The 17,233-nt window shown below is 47.9% G+C and overlaps 1 long non-coding RNA gene across 1 annotated transcript; it reads right to left on the bottom strand.

The window, feature by feature from the left end:
• Window positions 1-3,505: 3,505 nt before the first annotated feature.
• Window positions 3,506-16,024, bottom strand: LOC144165102 (uncharacterized). The gene is made up of 3 exons (XR_013321359.1): window positions 15,721-16,024; window positions 13,889-13,972; window positions 3,506-3,750 (listed from the first exon to the last, which is right to left on the bottom strand). It is a non-coding gene; the product is annotated as an uncharacterized LOC144165102 (long non-coding RNA).
• Between the last annotated feature and the right edge of the window lie 1,209 nt (window positions 16,025-17,233).

Genomic DNA, 17,233 nt, shown 5'->3' with positions numbered 1-17,233 from the left:
TTGCTCCGAGTAAAGATGCGTTACTCCGGAGTAGCTGTAAGTGCGCGGGAGCGTCAGATGGCAGAGGCCATTTATCAAGCAGGCGGCTCTGCCCTTGTAGAATGTCGTACAGTGCCAGATTAAATATTACAGGCTAGTATTTGTAGCCTGCCCACACGGGTGCCGATGTGAGGGAAGTGGCGCCGTTATACTATTTTCGTTTTACGTCGGTGGTATACGCCGCGTTTAGGTAGGCCTTGTTAATAAAGATTTATTCTTGCCGTCTGAGAAGGATTCCAGCAGGCAGGAAGCCCAGGGGATTAATGTCTTGGAGCCGCTTACGGCTTTCTTTCTGCAAGTGTTGGCGCTGCAGATACCATGTTACTGGAGTAGGCGCCGGCGGAGGGTTGGAAATAATGGGAGGGCAGGTGAGGAGGCACTCTCTTACAGCGTCGTGGCCTTGCTGATTTCCACCTGCTCCAACCGTGTGACCAGGTGTTCACGCCAGTGGAACAATCGTGCCTTGTTGGAGGATGGTCTGTATTAGTGCTATGGTGTGATTGGCAGTTGTATTGTGAGTGTAGGCCTTGTGGAGCTCGTGTAACGCTGTATGAGAGTCTATAATTAGTCTGAACTTGGTGACGTTAGTTGGTGCAGAGCGTTGCAGTTGTTGAAGCGCCCCGAGTATTCCAAGGAGTTCAGCTTCTTTGGCGAGGCCGTAGGTGTGCGCAATTCGGTGGCGGCCATTGAAGGCAGGGTGTTCAGGGCATACCCAGGCAATGGCCGCTTGCGCACCGTCAAGTGAGGCATCTGTGAAGATGTTCCATTCATTATGACCTTTGTCTTGCTTAAGTTGGCGTATGTATCGTTCCCGTAGAGCCGTGTTTCGTCTTGGGATTGGTTTCCGGCGCACGATACTGGTTGTTCGACGATCTCAGGGTGGGATTGAAGGGGGTATTACCGTCGGGTCAACTTCGCTGTTTTACAGATCGCATCGTCTGAGTGATTGACCTTGCGGTGTGAGGTCAAGGCGTTGCTGGTGAGTAAGCTGCGTTTCCTCCACTATGCTGGTGAGTGGTGGCAGTTGAGCGGCCTGTTCGAGGATATCACTGGGGGTATGCTTAGGGAGCCCAGTGATTGTCCGGATTGTTGCACGGTACAGGACATTCAGGTCCGTATCTGTTTTTGTGACAGAGTGTATGCTGGTATTCCATAAGTGATTCTGCCGACCGCCACCGCTCGCTCAAGCGTAAGACAGGCCCGTTGGCTCGATCCGCCGAATTTGATTGATATGCGGGAAATTAGGCGCATTTTCTGTCGCCAGGTTGTGCGTAGGGTACGCATCCACGCGTTGGGACTGTTGCAGCTACTAACCTGGACGCCCAGTCGTCGCATAGTGCCGTTTTTTGAGGTTAAAGGTTCGGTGCACATTTGAAGTGTCAGTTGTTCGGCCGGGTTTGTTAGTCGCCGTTCATCTATACTCACGAATTCTGTTTTGCTGGGGGGAAAGCTCCAAACCAAGCTCGGCGAGGGAATTTTCAATGCTGAATACTGCCGCCTGTAGTTCAGTTTGCATACGCTCTTTGCAATTGTAATCATACGCTGATGTCCGCAATGTCATATGCGTAAATATCAAATCGGGCTGAGGTGTTTCGCTCTAGTGCGCGAGCAACTCTGTTTATGGCCAAGTTGAAGAGAAGTGGGCCGAGTATTGATCCTTGGGAAACTCCCCTATCATGAAAGAAAGTTTGAGGTGTCTACTGGAAGCTCTTGCTGTCGAATGGAATCGGTCGGTGCTCCAGGAAGCTGCATATCCAGCTCAGAGCTCGCTGACTGGGGAACACAGCTGCAAGTTCTTGAAGAATTACATTCTGGCTGACGTTGTCAAATGCCTTGCACATATCGACGGCCAGAAGGTAATCAGGTAAGTGTTTTCGAGATTTTCTGTTAATTACTCGTTGAAGTAGCGAGATGTAGTCGTAGGTGCTCAGGGAGGAATGGAAGCCGGTTTGGGATGTATGTAACCAGACCGTTTTCTCGAGACGGTATTGCAGCCCGTTGTCGATGAGTCTCTCGCTGAGCTTCCAAATAGTAGGTGTGAGGGCAATTCGTCGGAGGTTTTCAGGTTGACGAGAGTCTTTTCCAGCCTTAGGAATGGGAGAAATCATGGTTAGCTTCAGGTGTTCATTCACCGTTCCTTGCTCCCAGGATTGATTGATTGTACAAAGGAGAGCTTCTTTAGCGGCTGTAGGCAGCTTACGGAAATCTTTCCACGTAATACCGTCATGGCCAGGGGCAGAGCACGGGTTCCCTTGCCCCAGGGCTAAGACAAGTTCGCCCATAGTGAAGGGTTGTTCCAGATTTTGTTGTGGGTTGGGGATTGTGAGGTGAGTTAAGGGAGGCAAGTGGACCGGTGTGCTAGTTGCGTGGGGGAAGAAGGTACGGATGACTTTGTCCTCCATTATGAGGGGCTCCGCTTGCAAAATTAATTCCTCCATAATGGGAATCATGATTTTTGACTTCCGAACAAGACTGCGGAAAATGCCCCATAGTTTTGAGAAGCCTTTCTGCTTCCCTAGACGCTCACATAGGTCGTGCCATTTTTCGTTTTGCAGTATGCGTTGGTACTCATTGATCTCCTTGTAATGGTTTTTGAGGTTGATCAAGTGCCGGTATTGCCGTCCATCTCTTCGGAGTCGCTCCGTCAGGCGTTCGGCAGTACGAAGCAGTTGTGCCATGGGCACGTCCTATGTTTCTATTTCTATAGTCGTCCATATCGGTTCTACACAGGAGGACCTAGCGTGTTAAATACTGGTAACAATGGTTGAGAGTGTGACATCAGGAGGCAGCTCGAAGCCGGTCCTATTTCGTTATCGTAGAAGCCTAGCTTTAGAAATCGCAGTGGTCTTGCCGGCGTCTAGTCATATACAGGCCGCCATTTTCCGCTTCTGCTGCTCTTCGGACGATGTGACCTCTGTATCAATGCCCGAACGAGTCTGGTACGTCTGCGGCGATGGGCTTTGTTCGCAGCTTCTAAAAAGTATTTCAGCAAGTAGTGGAGGGGTCGTGTTTTCAAGTGTGTGCTATAAGTCACGCTTTCATGCGCCGAGAGAACGCAACGCCTACACATCACTACCGAGATACGGTAGCTAAATAACGATTTTACGTAGTAGAGTTGATGGGTTTTTTATCGGTTTATCTTTTATCAAATACCCTCCCATCTTGTCTGCACCGACAAATGCATAGTGAGTAGCATCAACGCAGCAGATTTACAAGGTCTGCTTTTTCGCCGTTACAGTCGATTCAAACCCTTGACTGGGCATGTTTCAACGCGTGTTGGGGTTACAGTCTCTACAAAGGCAACTTAAAGCTATCTCATCAACGCATTTTTAAGGCGAACTGAACAATACAGTCTTCATTAGTAAACTTTAACGCCGGCGGAGTTGTTCAAGCCTAAATGTACGGTAAAAGTGTGGCTTTAGTGTTGTTATCATACTTGAAAGTGTTTATTTTTTAGGAAGCACTTGTCTGAAAATTGCCATCACTGGAGGAAAAAGCAAAAAGAAAATGAGAGGCCCACAAAGATTCTTTAATGAATCAAGCAGTAAACGCTTCTTGAAGCCGCAGGGCAACTGGCTGATGATAGCTTTCAGCACTTATCGTACAGTTGGTACTTCGGTGATGGCCCACACAGTAAATCATACGCAAAGTCGCAGCACTGATCCTTTCTGTCCAATGCACTCTCTGGACGCCACATGCAGCATCCTTTCCCTGAAAGTGCAAGCGATGGGAAATAAACAGTAGGACAGCAGTGTTAAGAACACCAATAATATGAAAACGCAGCGCTGTTACGAATTATATTGTTTCTACCTTTTTTACCCTGTCTGGTAACTTGGTAATCAAAAAAGTATAGGAAGATCTGAGGGTGAGCTCGTTGCTTATTAAAGGGGAGCGTAGCTATACGCAGCTCACTTTACGTATCAATTTACATACATCTCTCTCATAAGCATCAGGTGTGGGCATCGTCTCTTTTCCCAGTTCACTTAGCAGTGGTTAGGGCGCTGTACGGTCCAGAATTTTCAGAATATTTCTGTTATTTGAAATGGCAATTCCTGATGCCAGCAAATGAACATATATTGATTTATGGTTGATTGTCGGGATTAACGCAACGAAGCCACCGAAGCTATACCGGGCTATGAGGCACGGAGCAGTGGAGGGCTGTGGACTAATTATCGCCTTCTGGATCTCTACACACAGGCGTTTTCGCTTCTCCCCTCCATCAGGAAAGCAGCCACCGTGGCCTAGGTCGAACCCGGGTCCTTGAACTCAGCGGCACAACGCCTTAGTCATTGAGTCACCGCTTCGGGCAAATGAATGCAAATTCTAGAATTCTACACCACTACTTCGGTAGAGGTGATTATTTTCCGCTGTGATTCTTATTAGCGCCTGAAATATATTTTGAATTGATATGCCGACGATGCGCGATGCGGTGCTTCAACAATTACTTGAGTGCAAACAATGACAGCGGTAGTGAACGGTCATATAAACAATCCTTGTTACAAGCGAAGCTGCTTAGCAAAGCGTAAATGTTCGTGTCTGCAGTTAAAATATGAATAAAATGTCGAGCACGCGTACGCGAGGACGGGCCTCGCGGCGACATCCCGGCAATTACCAAAAACAAGAAAATGCCGAGAGCTAGTGTCGTTTGCAAGCCAAGCATACACACTTATAGCGAATAACCAAGATTCGCAAAAAAAACCTGCAGCCTTCGCCGTAATCGTCGGAACACTTGCTCGGAACGAGAAAGACACGTCATAGCTTACACCCCTACAAAGTGATGTCCAATAATATTCACTTCAAAAAAATTAACGAAGCTCCCACTTATAGCAACAACGATGGAGTGTAGGTTGTAGCGGCACTGAAGAAGAAGCAAATCGGCTTCAATCGTGGACCTAAACCTCGGGATGGTCGTGAAGGTTGCGTACAGCTTTGCTACCTTCAAGTTTTACGCGTTAGTGTAGCCTCCTTAGTTTTTTTAGTGTGGAAAAGAGCTGCTACTGAATATATACAAAAATGCGGCAGCCTCATATCGGACGAGCAGCCGTAGCTGTGGAAAATTTGATCACTCCAGTGCAGGCTTCAAAATAGCCTCATGGTTGCCGATCGAGGTATAGCACTCTTTTTTATTGTATTTGTTTACACATAGTGCATCCCTTGTGGGGCTAGAGCTGGATTTGGGAAATAGTTCAAGCATGAGGTTTAAATCAGGCATCGGTATAATGTTATTTACGCAAAACGAAAAGCAGATAATATTAAGCAAACGATTTAGGAGGCCTGCAAAACAAAGGGTACAAAACAAAAAAAGAACGAGGCTGTCTCATAGTGGTAAACAGATTAGGGCTGATTAGGTATGCATGAAAGTTTACACCAATAACAAAATTTTCTCTCACACGTGGGCATGTGGAAGAATACACGTATGCCGTACATAAAAAGCCGTTACAGATAGCATATCAGGGTAAATGAATAGGTATTGCTCGGTTTTCGTGGCATGCTGGCAAAGTTTATCTCGCGAGAGGGTGCCCACATAGCCTGGCAGAGAACTTGATAACTTTTGTATGCGCGGGAAAAAACTGCGTGACGATAAAGTGAATTGTTGAGGAGATTACTGCGGCATTTTCATGAGTGTTTACCAAATTTGTCTCGGCAGGTAACAGGTAATGGCGGACTGAGTGACGCCATGAAATAAAGTATGCATTCAATTGTCGGTGCGCGGAAAGTGCGTTTAGTTTCAAGTATGAAAAGGCTGACGTTTAGGCAAAGTTGCGGTTTCCTTTGGGACTGGTATTTCGGACGTTTTTATTGGCACAGCTCCAACACCTTAGTATCGCAATATGGTGTAGGTTCTTCACCAGCATACTTGAAACAGGTATAGCCCCTCGCTCGTAAAGAATCGCTAAAGTGTTCGCATTATACAACTCTGGTGACAAGCAACCAGTTGTTAACTACCGACCCTATCGCTTAACCTTGCTCGCGTATTATGCTGGAGCATACTTTCTGCAAACGTATATTACCGTGTGCAGAAATAACTCCTTCCTGACTATAGCTTCACAAACAGTGAATAAATCTTTAAGCACAATAATCCAATTACCCGAATCTTCAAATTACTTACATTAGTGTTAATATTAATAACCAATTTTACGCTTTACGTGTTTATCTTGCGAAAGCTTTCATACAGTACTTTCTCATTATTTAACCGTAAATAAACCCCACAAAAAACCAATCAAAAGTCCTTAATTAGATTTTTAATGTTTAGTTAACCAGTCTTGTTTGTCAATATTATTGAGTGCCGATTTATCAATATCCAGTCTGCTATCCGTTATCTACTATGGTAACTGCTTATTCATATTTTATTGTTACTGAGCGTAAACGATTTCCTAATACGTTACTTCAAATATCTAGTTTCATGTAAATGAGTCCGCCCTGTAAAATAACTTTACATTTTCAAAGGAAAATAATCGCCATCCATGGAGTGGCACATTCATGAAGAGTATCACACTAGAAACATGTTCAATAATTTTTCGGGTCTGTGGCATTTCTTCATGCTATGGTCTTTAGGACACTAAGGACACTTTTTTCTTGACCGTCCCACCATCCCGGTCAAGAGAATGGCAGGACTCAAAGACTGAGGATAACGGTCATTGTCGAGGCTAAAACCAGATGGAAAGAACGTACTTTAACGGGCTTTAAGTTTTACTCCCACCGTTAGTATTTTGTGAATTTTACAGTGAGGTAAGTACTGTGGCTTTGGGCAACAATATTAGGATTTTAGAGGAGTACTAGTTAGTAAGTGACCCACCTATGCTACGAAAAGTCTTAAGCAGTGTTTATTTTATTTCGCAGCTTTTTCCTGGCCTGTTCAAATTCGTCTATGCACGGTGGGCTACTTGTGGACTCGGAAGGCCTTAACCTACGCACGCGGACTGATAAATGAAAAATGTTACGATTCGTTGCCGAGACATTACTGTTTAAAGGTTATTGTCTTTCTTGGGAATTGTGAATGGAAAATGTAGCGTGTGTATGTCTGTCTGTCGCTAGATTCACCCTTCTAGCAAACGTTCGGAAAATTCGTCAAAAAAGTTTCTCTAAGCAAAATCGTTGCTAGGTACTAAGACTAAAGGCGTTAGTCGAACACGTGCCTATTATATCGCACAAAAAAAGTATTAGCACATTTAAGGCAATATTGTCACGCTCGAAACTGTACAGCGCTAGACTAGTCGCGACCAATCCCCAAGCGGGGTTTGCGTCAAGGGGTGGAGCAGAAGAGGAAGTAGAGGACGAACCGCACTCGTACTGACCGCAGGATCGGTGGCCGCCTCCTTCAACGCTCTTATTCCTATTCACGGCTTTAATTAAACCCTTTGCACCGTAACAGTTTGTGGTGGAGGTGCGGGGTAACCGTGGAAGGAAGACGGAGCCACTGGAACTTCGCCGAAGCCGCCGAGTCGCCGGTCTCTCCCCGCTGCGTGTACCTCTGACTGGGGCTGCAAAAACAGTCAATGGCCAACTGGCAGCCGTACAGGGAGCCACGTTCGTTCTCTGGGAACGAAGGGGACGACGTCGACGAATGGCTCGTGCACTACGACCGGGTGAGCAAGATTAACCACTGGGATGCGGCCGCCAAGCGGGCAAACATCGAGGTATTCTTGACGGGCACCGCGCTGACGTGGTTTGAAAACCACGAGGCGAAGCTAACCACTTGGGACCGGCTAGTGGAGGATATGAAGAAGCGCTTTGGGGATTCGTCGGCAAAAAAGAAGCTAGCAGAGCAGACGCTACATCAGCGAGCACAAGTGGCTGGGGAGTCTTGCATGACCTACATCGAAGAAGTATTGAAATTGTGCCGGATTGTGAATCCCGCAATGTCTGAGGAAGACCGAGTTGGCCACATTCTTAAGGGTATCGCTGAAGACGTGTATGCTTTCCTCATCAGTAAGGAGAGCCTGGACACAGTAGACAACGTCATACGACATTGTCAGGCATTCGCAGCCCTGAAGACCCGTCGCATAGCACCAAAGTTTGGTCGCTTGCCAAACGTCACCACTATAGCCAGCGTAGACGACACCCAGTCCATAAACTTGTCATCGACGATAAGGCAAATAGTTCGGGAAGAACTGCGCCGACATGACGAATCGGTGCATCGCATCAACACTACTTGCGACTGCCATCCGCCATGCGATGCCCTGATGCGACGTGTACCGGTCGGCTACTACGCTCCGCGAAATGACGCTCCCCGACGTTCATGGGCCCCTACAGAATTTCATCCGTCCGTGAACACTGCTAGCTTTGACGATCACCGTGTCCACCCTTCCCGGAACTCTGATAACTGCGACAGCCATCGTTACTCATTTGAAGCAGCTGAAACGAATACCTGGTCCTCACCACGCGGTGTGTACTCACGCCGTGATGACGAATATTACGGTGAAGGTCGACGGGCCTACAGACCTCACACACAGCCCACTACGTTCATGCAGCCCGACAGGATTCGACGCCCGCAGCCTGCCTGCTACTGGTGTGGGATTCCGGGCCACATTGCAAGGTTTTGCCGTCGTCGTCGCGAAGAGCAAGCACAGCATTCCCGGTATGCTGCTTCAAGACCTAACCACACTGTCGAAAGTCACTGGTCTCAGTTCCCGTTTTCCGCTAACAATTTTCGGACCAGTTCGCAGCGCAATGCTTCTCCGGCCACCTCCGATCGCAGCATAACACCACCCGCTGGACGACAGCGCCGATCCCCATCGCCTGGTCGCCGCGCTGCATCCCCTTCGCCGGGAAACTAGCCGGCGCGACCGATGGAGGTGAGGTCGCCGGACAGCCTTCGATAGATAAACAACCTCTGCCAGTATTTATGATGACAAACAAAGTTCAAGTGCTCGTGGACGGTGTTTCTACAGTGGCTTTAGTTGACACTGGTGCAACGGTTTCAATTATGAGTAATGCGTTTAAAGATCGCCTGGGACGTAAAGTGATGTTCAAGTGGGACAAGGGAACCTCGTTTCGTGGAGTCGGTGGGGAGCCGCTGCACCCTCTTGGTGTGTGTACAGTCGATGTTTGTATCGGAGGACGGACGTTCAAAGCGGAATTCGCAATTCTTTCCAAGTCAACCCATGACGTAATTTTGGGCATCGACTTTTTGAGGGATCGGTGCCACTGTCGATTGCGCGACGGGCGAACTTTCTGTTAGCAGCTTATGGTTCTCTGCACTCGATGACCCGCATATCAATGAAAATACTGATACTCTGCGTGTTTCTGAGGACACAGTTATACCTGCGTGGTCCCTGGCGATCGTACCAGTGAGTGCTATAAGTGACGCCGGCATATTTGACGCTGTAGTGGAGCCACTCTCCCCGAACTGTGCAAAGAAAGACCTTCTGGTGCCCCGTTGTGTTGTATCTGTTGAACGGGGACGTAGCTATGTGTGCGCTCTCAACTGTTCTTCGCAGAGCGTGGTTTTACCGCAGGATATGAAACTGGCCGAGTACGAGACAAACGACCACATTTCAGTCGCCGCTTTGTGTGCTGGTGATGAGGCTGCTCCTGCTGACATTATTTTCCCGAACTCGAAGCTTCTCAGCATGGTTAATAAGTCGCTCTCCTCGGATGAGCGAAACGCGTTGGTCGACATCCTTTCTCGACATGCCTCTGTCTTCGACTTCGCTGCGGATGTCTCTCAGGCGGCACTTCCAGCCTCCCGCACTCGTCACACTATAGATACCGGGTCGGCGCACCCCGTTCGACAGAAACCTTACAGGGTGGCACCATCTGAACGAAAGGTAATCTCTGAGCAAGTCACAGAGATGTTACAAAAAGGTGTCATACGTGAGTCGGCCAGCCCCTGGGCAGCGCCTGTGATCCTCGTACAAAAGAAAGATGGTACCTGGAGGTTTTGTGTGGACTACCGACGTTTGAATGCCATCACCAAAAAAGACGTCTATCCGCTGCCCAGAATTGATGATGTCATAGATTGCCTGCACTCTGCATCTTATTTTTCGTCAATAGATTTAAAATCCGGCTATTGGCAGATCCCCATGGACCCAGACCACCGAGAAAAAACAGCCTTCGTCACTCCGGACGGTCTTTTTGAATTTAACGTGATGCCATTCGGTCTCTGCAATGCGCCAGCGACATTTGAACGGTTCATGGACACAATTCTGCGCGGCCTGAAATGGGACATATGTTTGTGCTACCTCGACGACATAGTAGTCTTCGGACGAACTTTTCACGAGCACAACGCACGACTCGAGACAGTCCTCAGCTGCTTAAAAGGCGCCGGATTGGTGTTGAACTCCAAGAAATGTCATTTTGGTGAGCGTCAAACCCTGGTTTTAGGACACCTTGTTGATAAGGATGGCGTGAGACCGGACCCTCAAAAGATCGCCGCTGTTGAGAGATTTAAACCACTCCAATCAGTGCGAGAGCTCCGTAGCTTCTTGGGGCTTTGTTCATACTTCCGTCGTTTTGTGCCCCGCTTTGCAGATTTGGCGTCTCCCCTCACTAGCCTCTTGCACAAAGATACTGCCTTTACCTGGACCGCCGAGTGTGAAGCTTCGTTCTCCCAGCTTAAATATCTCCTCACGTCGGGCCCTATCCTTCGCCACTTTGACCCTGGCGCTCCCACCGAAATACATGCGGACGCTAGTGGTGTTGGACTTGGTGCAGTGCTCATCCAGCGGCATAACAGTGCTGAGCATGTGATCGCTTACGCCAGTCGTTGCCTCAGCAAAGCTGAGCGCAATTACACAGTCACCGAGCAAGAATGCCTGGCTGTGATCTTCGCGATCAGCAAATTTCGTTCGTACGTGTACGGCCGTCCCTTTACAGTCATCACCGACCACCACGCGCTGTGCTGGTTGACCGGCCTCCGTGACCCTAACGGCCGACTAGCAAGGTGGGCCTTAAAGCTCCAAGAGTACGACTTTGTTATTGCCTACAAGAGTGGTCGTCGGCACGCAGACGCTGATTGTCTTTCCCGGCTGCCAAATGCGTGCACTGATCGGGAAGAAGACCATTTCGACGACTGTTTGGCAGCTGTAGACACATAATTCCCCGATGTTGCTACATTCCGTTCAGAACAGCAGAAAGACCCAAGCATCCAGCACCTCTTCGCTGCTGCTGCTGATCCTACGACTCCCCGGCGCTACTCATTGCATGATGGGCTACTCTACAAGATTAACTACATGCCTACGGGAGCGCGTTTTCTTCTTGTCGTGCCAAAACCTTTGCGTGCTATAGTTCTACGCACCATGCATGACGATGTTACAGCCGGTCACATGGGTTACGTAAGAACATTACACCGTACCCAAGAAAGATTCTTCTGGCCGAAAATGCGCCGTGAAGTTCAACAATATGTCTCGAGTTGCCTCCGATGTCAGCACTACAAGCGCCCTACGAGCATTCCATCTGGGCTACTCCAACCTATAACACCTTCTTGTTTCCCCTTTGACCAAGTCGGCATTGATTTAATCGGACCGTTTCCACGCTCTTCGACTGGTAATCGCTACATCATTGTCTGCGTCGACCACCTGACGCGTTACGCAGAAACTGCGGCTGTCGCAGCCGCGAAGGCAGACATCGTTTCGACATTCCTGCTCCGGTTCGTCATCCTTAGGCATGGTGCTCCCCGCGTGATTATCAGCGACCGTGGACGCCAGTTCGTCGCTGATGTTGTGGAAGACTTGCTGCGTCTTTGTTCAACTCACTTTCGTCACTCGACACCCTATCACCCCCAGACAAACGGCTTGACCGAGCGTACCAACAGGACTCTCACCAACATGATTGCGATGTATGTTGACTCTCGCCACAAAAACTGGGATGAGATTTTGCCATTCATCACATACGCTTATAACACGGCCCAACATGAGACCACTGGCTACAGCCCGTTCTATTTGCTCTACGCCCGTACACCTCCTAACACCCTGGATACAATATTGCCCTTCTCTTTAGGTCACGACCCATCCGTTTCGCGCACCCTCTGTCTCGCTGAAGAAGCTCGTCGCCTCGCTCGTTTACGTACCCTGGCCTCCCAGGGCCGCTCAAAACGCCTTTACGACAGTCGGCACCGTGCGGTTTCGTACGCTAAAGGCGACATGGTATTGTTGTTGACGCCTGTACGCAAACGGGGACTGTACAGCAAGTTCTTGTCGCATTACACGGGACCATACGTTGTCGTCGGTCGGTTGAGTGATGTCACCTACGTTATCTCGCGCGTAACGACACCTGGACGGAGAAGCTGCAAGACTGAACTCGCCCACGTCGCCCGGTTGAAGACATTCCACCCTCGCCTGTGACTTCCTCGTGCCTCGCCCGACGGGCTTCGTCTGCGAAGGGGGAAATGTCACGCTCGAAACTGTACAGCGCTAGACTAGTCGCGACCAATCCCCAAGCGGGGTATGCGTCAAGGGGTGGAGCAGAAGAGGAAGTAGAGGACGAACCGCACTCGTACTGACCGCAGGATCGGTGGCCGCCTCCTTCAACGCTCTTATTCCTATTCACGGCTTTAATTAAACCCTTTGCACCGTAACAATATATTAGCAGCTAACAAGTAGTGCTCGGCTTCTTTTACTTTAGAGTACACAAGTCGGTGGTTTGTAAAGTAAGTGAAGGAGATAACGTGTTAGAAATAACGCCGGAAAGCTACAGCACTTGCCAGAGAAAACAAAGCACAAAAAGAACAGAGCTTCCGCTGGAGTTATTCTAGGTTGAACCAAAAAAAGATGCTCGCTGTCCTAAGAGGTGGCGCGCGAGCAGTGCGAAAATCTAGAGAATTGAATTGCATTGGAAAAAAAGCTTTGTTCAATTTTTCGTACGCGGAATGAGAAGTGAGGGGCGGAGAGTGAGGGGTGGAAGCAGAGGGCGAAGAAGGTTGTACGTGGCAGATGAGGCAGACGACTACCGTCTTTCGACTGCATACGCGACTAGGTGTTTCTTTTTCTTTTTGTGGAAACAAAAAGTCATATGCAAAGTTTTCTCGTGTTTTTAAACGCATTAGTCATTGTAGTAACAATGGCATTAAGGTCTGACATGGATTCGCAGGCGCCAGCTTCTGTGTTGGTAACTAACCCATATTCCGCTCGATTAAAATAGGGGAAAGCCGACATAGCCAAACGAGGTTTAGTGACTGAAAATTAGAGAGAAAGTAGCACTACCTTACGGTCAGGAATTCCGCCAATCGTTTTACACTGGAAACTACACTGGAAACACTTGTCACGTGGATTTGAGCTTGTACGTATGAAATCTCTAAGAGAAACTAGTGATGTCTTGAGAGTCACTACCGGGACCAACAAACAAATATACTGTACTTAGTTCGTCTCAGCCGAAATCAGCCAAAAAGAACAAGTGCGGTTCAAGAGTAATAAAATCAAATAAAAATACCGAGTTCTTGCAGTTAGATATATATTCTCTTTCACAAACACGTCAAGGTAATAAACACAGCAATGCGAGAGCTCTTACAGAAAGGAAGCGCCTACGACAACAGAACTCCAGTTGATATAAGGTTTGCACCAAACAGACTCAACAGACTCAGTCAATCCAGGCTTCGTTATGAAGCCGACGTCTATCCGATTGGGTCATTCTGACGTTGTCGAAGCAGTTTGATTCTTAACGCTCACTTTGAGACAGGTTGCATCGGATAAAGCTACCCGCGTTAACAATCGTCCTGCTGATATGGGGGCTGTATTTTATTGTTTACAGCAAGCTGCAGCTTCAGCGAAGGGCCCAAGCAGGCAGTTCTTTCATTTTATATGATATTCTTTGGATTTATTGAGCCAGGAACCCCGAATCTACAACAGGGGAAAAGCAATTTCTGTAGTGATCACGCACATGAACCTGTATCAAAAGCGAACATATACGTCACCTTGGTTGATGTAACTGTGGCGCATCACTTTGCATGCGCTGCAGTCCGCGTAGACGCTGGTCACGTTTAAGTTGACTAGTGGAACTGCAGGCAAGAATGAATTTGTTAGTCTGGTCATTGTAGAGACGTAGAAACGCCGTGCTCGAAACTGTCATTGTAATAAAATACTACTACACAAGACGGAAGCCTATTTTTCTATCATGATGTACATTGATGGAAATCACACTCAGGAGAAGGGTTAAACAGGGCATTAAAGAAACCCTGCAGCGCTTTTTTAAGATTTTTTCAAATCTTAAATGATTGCAGAACACAGTCACCCAACACACCAAGTACTTAGATTAGGGGGTCCCAAAGTACCTTAGCCAAAAATTGCTGCTCTATTCCCATCAGATAACCTGTAAACTGGGTTCAGCGATTTTTCTCTTTTTTCCTGTGTTGACGTTCTTCGACGGCTCGAATTACGTCACTAAGGCCATTAAGCTGCTATTGGCCTCATTTCCTTCAGTTGCAGCAATGAACGCTTTGTCGACAGAAAGTTTACAAAAGCCACAAAAACAAAGCATAAATGGAAGGCGTATCTGGTACGACGAGCAAATCACGCAGTGCCGCTCCGTGCTGCCGGTAAGTATAGCTTTCACAGTGGTTCCAGACGCGATGGAAAGAGTGAAAGCGCCTAGTAAAAGCGTTGCAGTGTCCCTTTAAAATGTATTGGTGCCAAAATGAAAGTGCCATTTACTGTGGGTTTGTTTTGAAGCCACAAAAGCCATCTCAGTCCAACATGCGTGCAATCGCGAGTGGACAAAATATTCAGTATTGGGCGCATTGCTCACGGATCTCACAGAAGTATAATAAGGTTGAGTTGAAACACTGGCGTTCGAGTAAAGAATTTGACGGCAGAAAATAAAGATATCTCAAATTTAGGGGTTTTTTTCTCACACAGTTGCATTGCAACAATAAGACGTGAAACGCTTAATGCCGCTATTCCCTGAACGTTTCAGAAATAGTAAGTAATAATACTTGCGAGCGTCGGTATTGTTCGCATTAGTGTGCGCTCCGAAAGTCATTCATGCGTTTTTGTGCGGAGGTGCCAAGAGCCAATCGCGCCCATTAAACAGCTGTATCACTTGGAGAGATCTCCAGTGTATTATAGTTAATAACACGCTTGTGGGAAGGTTGTGGCACAGAACAGGGGGGGAGTAAGGCGGGAACTTCATTGGCGGACTTTAAAGGGGCCATGCAGATAAAATAGAAGCTTGTTTTATTCGAAAGATTTCGTACTTTATAGTGTCCCCAGCGCTTGCCCGACCGCAAATGATGCCGTGTTCACTAAAAAATAACAAATGTAGGTTAAAATTTCCATTTTCCTGCCAGATCGTATGTTTTCGTAACGTCAGCAATGAAGTAAAAGTACAGGTATTCAAAGGAACTTTCAGTGCATCATTCGGCCTTGCCGCCTTGCTTGCCGTCAGCCCTTCCAGATGGCGCTACTATACGTATCCAACAGCAGCTGTCCACCGTTGCGTTGTTTTTGAACGTATCTGCACCTGGCTTGTTTTTGGTACGGTAGAAAGTATTCGTTTTGTGAAACATGGAGTAGGCTCGACACACATGGTCACGCAATACAACGTCGCGTACTCCAATCAGCCAGTGTCGTGTAAGACAACTTCAAAACGGTGGAGGGAAACTATCGAATATGCTTGCTTGTAGAAAAGACTAGGATTATTGCAGTTCACTCTGATTTATAAATCATTGCTCTTAAAGAGTTGGTATTTACGGGATTCTAGTGTAGCAAGCATCAGGGCAAGGTGCACTCAACGCAGTGTGGGACTTACGGAGATCAGGCCTCACATTAATCACGTTCTTCACGGTGTACCCAGGGGATGACGTGAGAGTTGCTGTGACGTATCTGGAAGTAGCGTAACAGATTAACTGCATGAAGACCTGAGGAAGAAGATTATTTTCAGCAAGTAGTGTGATGTAAACTTTTTGTTTCCCAACATGTCATCTGAATGAGTATTTTGATAGATTGTTGAGAAACAGCAAAAAATAGAGTCGCATGAACGCTTAAGCCTACAGAACCATGACCACACCATGACCTTAAATTTAGTGCCTTGCAGCAACCCCGACCATTGAAAACGCAGGCGGCAAAACAAAAATTTAAATAAGAGTTTTGTTGTGTGGGCAAAGCTACAGAAAACATACTTTGGAATCCCAAAACGATTGCAGATTCGTCAGTTTCCAACTGTGACGTTTTGTTCCTTGTAGGTCTTAACACCCATTAGCGACATTGAGCAAGGCAAGTGGCGTTCGGCATTGGTAAAGCTCGATATGCTAAAGAGGTACTGATACAAAATTTTCAAGGCGAGATAACTTGGGAGATTGATTAGTATGAACACACATACATCATCTGCAAAATATCTGTGGCAAATAGAGCCTAGAGTATATTGAAAATCGATTTTAAAGTGTGCGAAACGCAACCAAGCAGCCAGCAGAGGACCTCACGCTATCTGGATTCCCGGGATTTGGAGTAAATCCCGGGAATCCGCATCCGGAAAACAGCATCCAAATACGTCAGGAGTTTGTGTTGGCCGGTCCGCACTGCTGGCGTTTTTCGCCGGCTCGTCGCTTCAATCGAAGGTCGGAGCTTCTGCTCTCCAGCAACGAACGATTCAATCACTGGCGGCGGAGGCGCCGGTGTTTCGTTGGCTTATCGGGCAGCTGGCCGCGACCTGACTTCTAGAGCGATGAAAGGTAGTTTATTTTTATTGGTTTTTATTACGCGGGGGCGAAAACACGCTGGGGACAAGAAAAGCGCACTCAGCGAGCCGCACGGTCGCTGCGCAGGGGGCAGCCACGGCCGCGAATTGGCGAAGGCCCGCGCAGGTAGCTCCAGTGAAACGTTCTTGCCACTGCACGAATTTGGGCCAAAGTCCCAAACATGGTAGCTCATATGAGAAAGGAGTTAATGATGCAATGGTGGGTTGCATTAAAAATTGTCATCCGCACTGCTTACGAGAGCTCCAATCGACTATCCGCCGCAGTGTTGAACCGAACACATGTGTAGGCGGACGTGTAGGCAGACCGGTCGGCTGCTCTCAGCGCGCGTCTCCCCAACCAATGTCTCGATCGTCGCGCATCGTTCTCTAGCCGCGGCAGCAATTTGCACTCACAGAGCTTGCCTCACGTCCACTGTCACTTTTTAATTAAGCGCCTCACGACATCAGTATCTGGGGGCATTTGCTGAAACCGCCGGCGACGCGGATTCGAGACTGCTACGGCAGCTCTGCTGTGTGATATCCGTCTGACATTCACGTGGGCAGCTTTGTTTACACAAAACTCACGTTT

This window comes from Haemaphysalis longicornis, unplaced genomic scaffold (assembly GCF_048455015.1).
Source record: "Haemaphysalis longicornis isolate Haplotype H1 unplaced genomic scaffold, Haemaphysalis longicornis Haplotype H1 scaffold_14, whole genome shotgun sequence".
Taxonomy (NCBI): domain Eukaryota; kingdom Metazoa; phylum Arthropoda; class Arachnida; order Ixodida; family Ixodidae; genus Haemaphysalis; species Haemaphysalis longicornis.
This window is presented reverse-complemented; position numbering and strand designations above follow the sequence as displayed.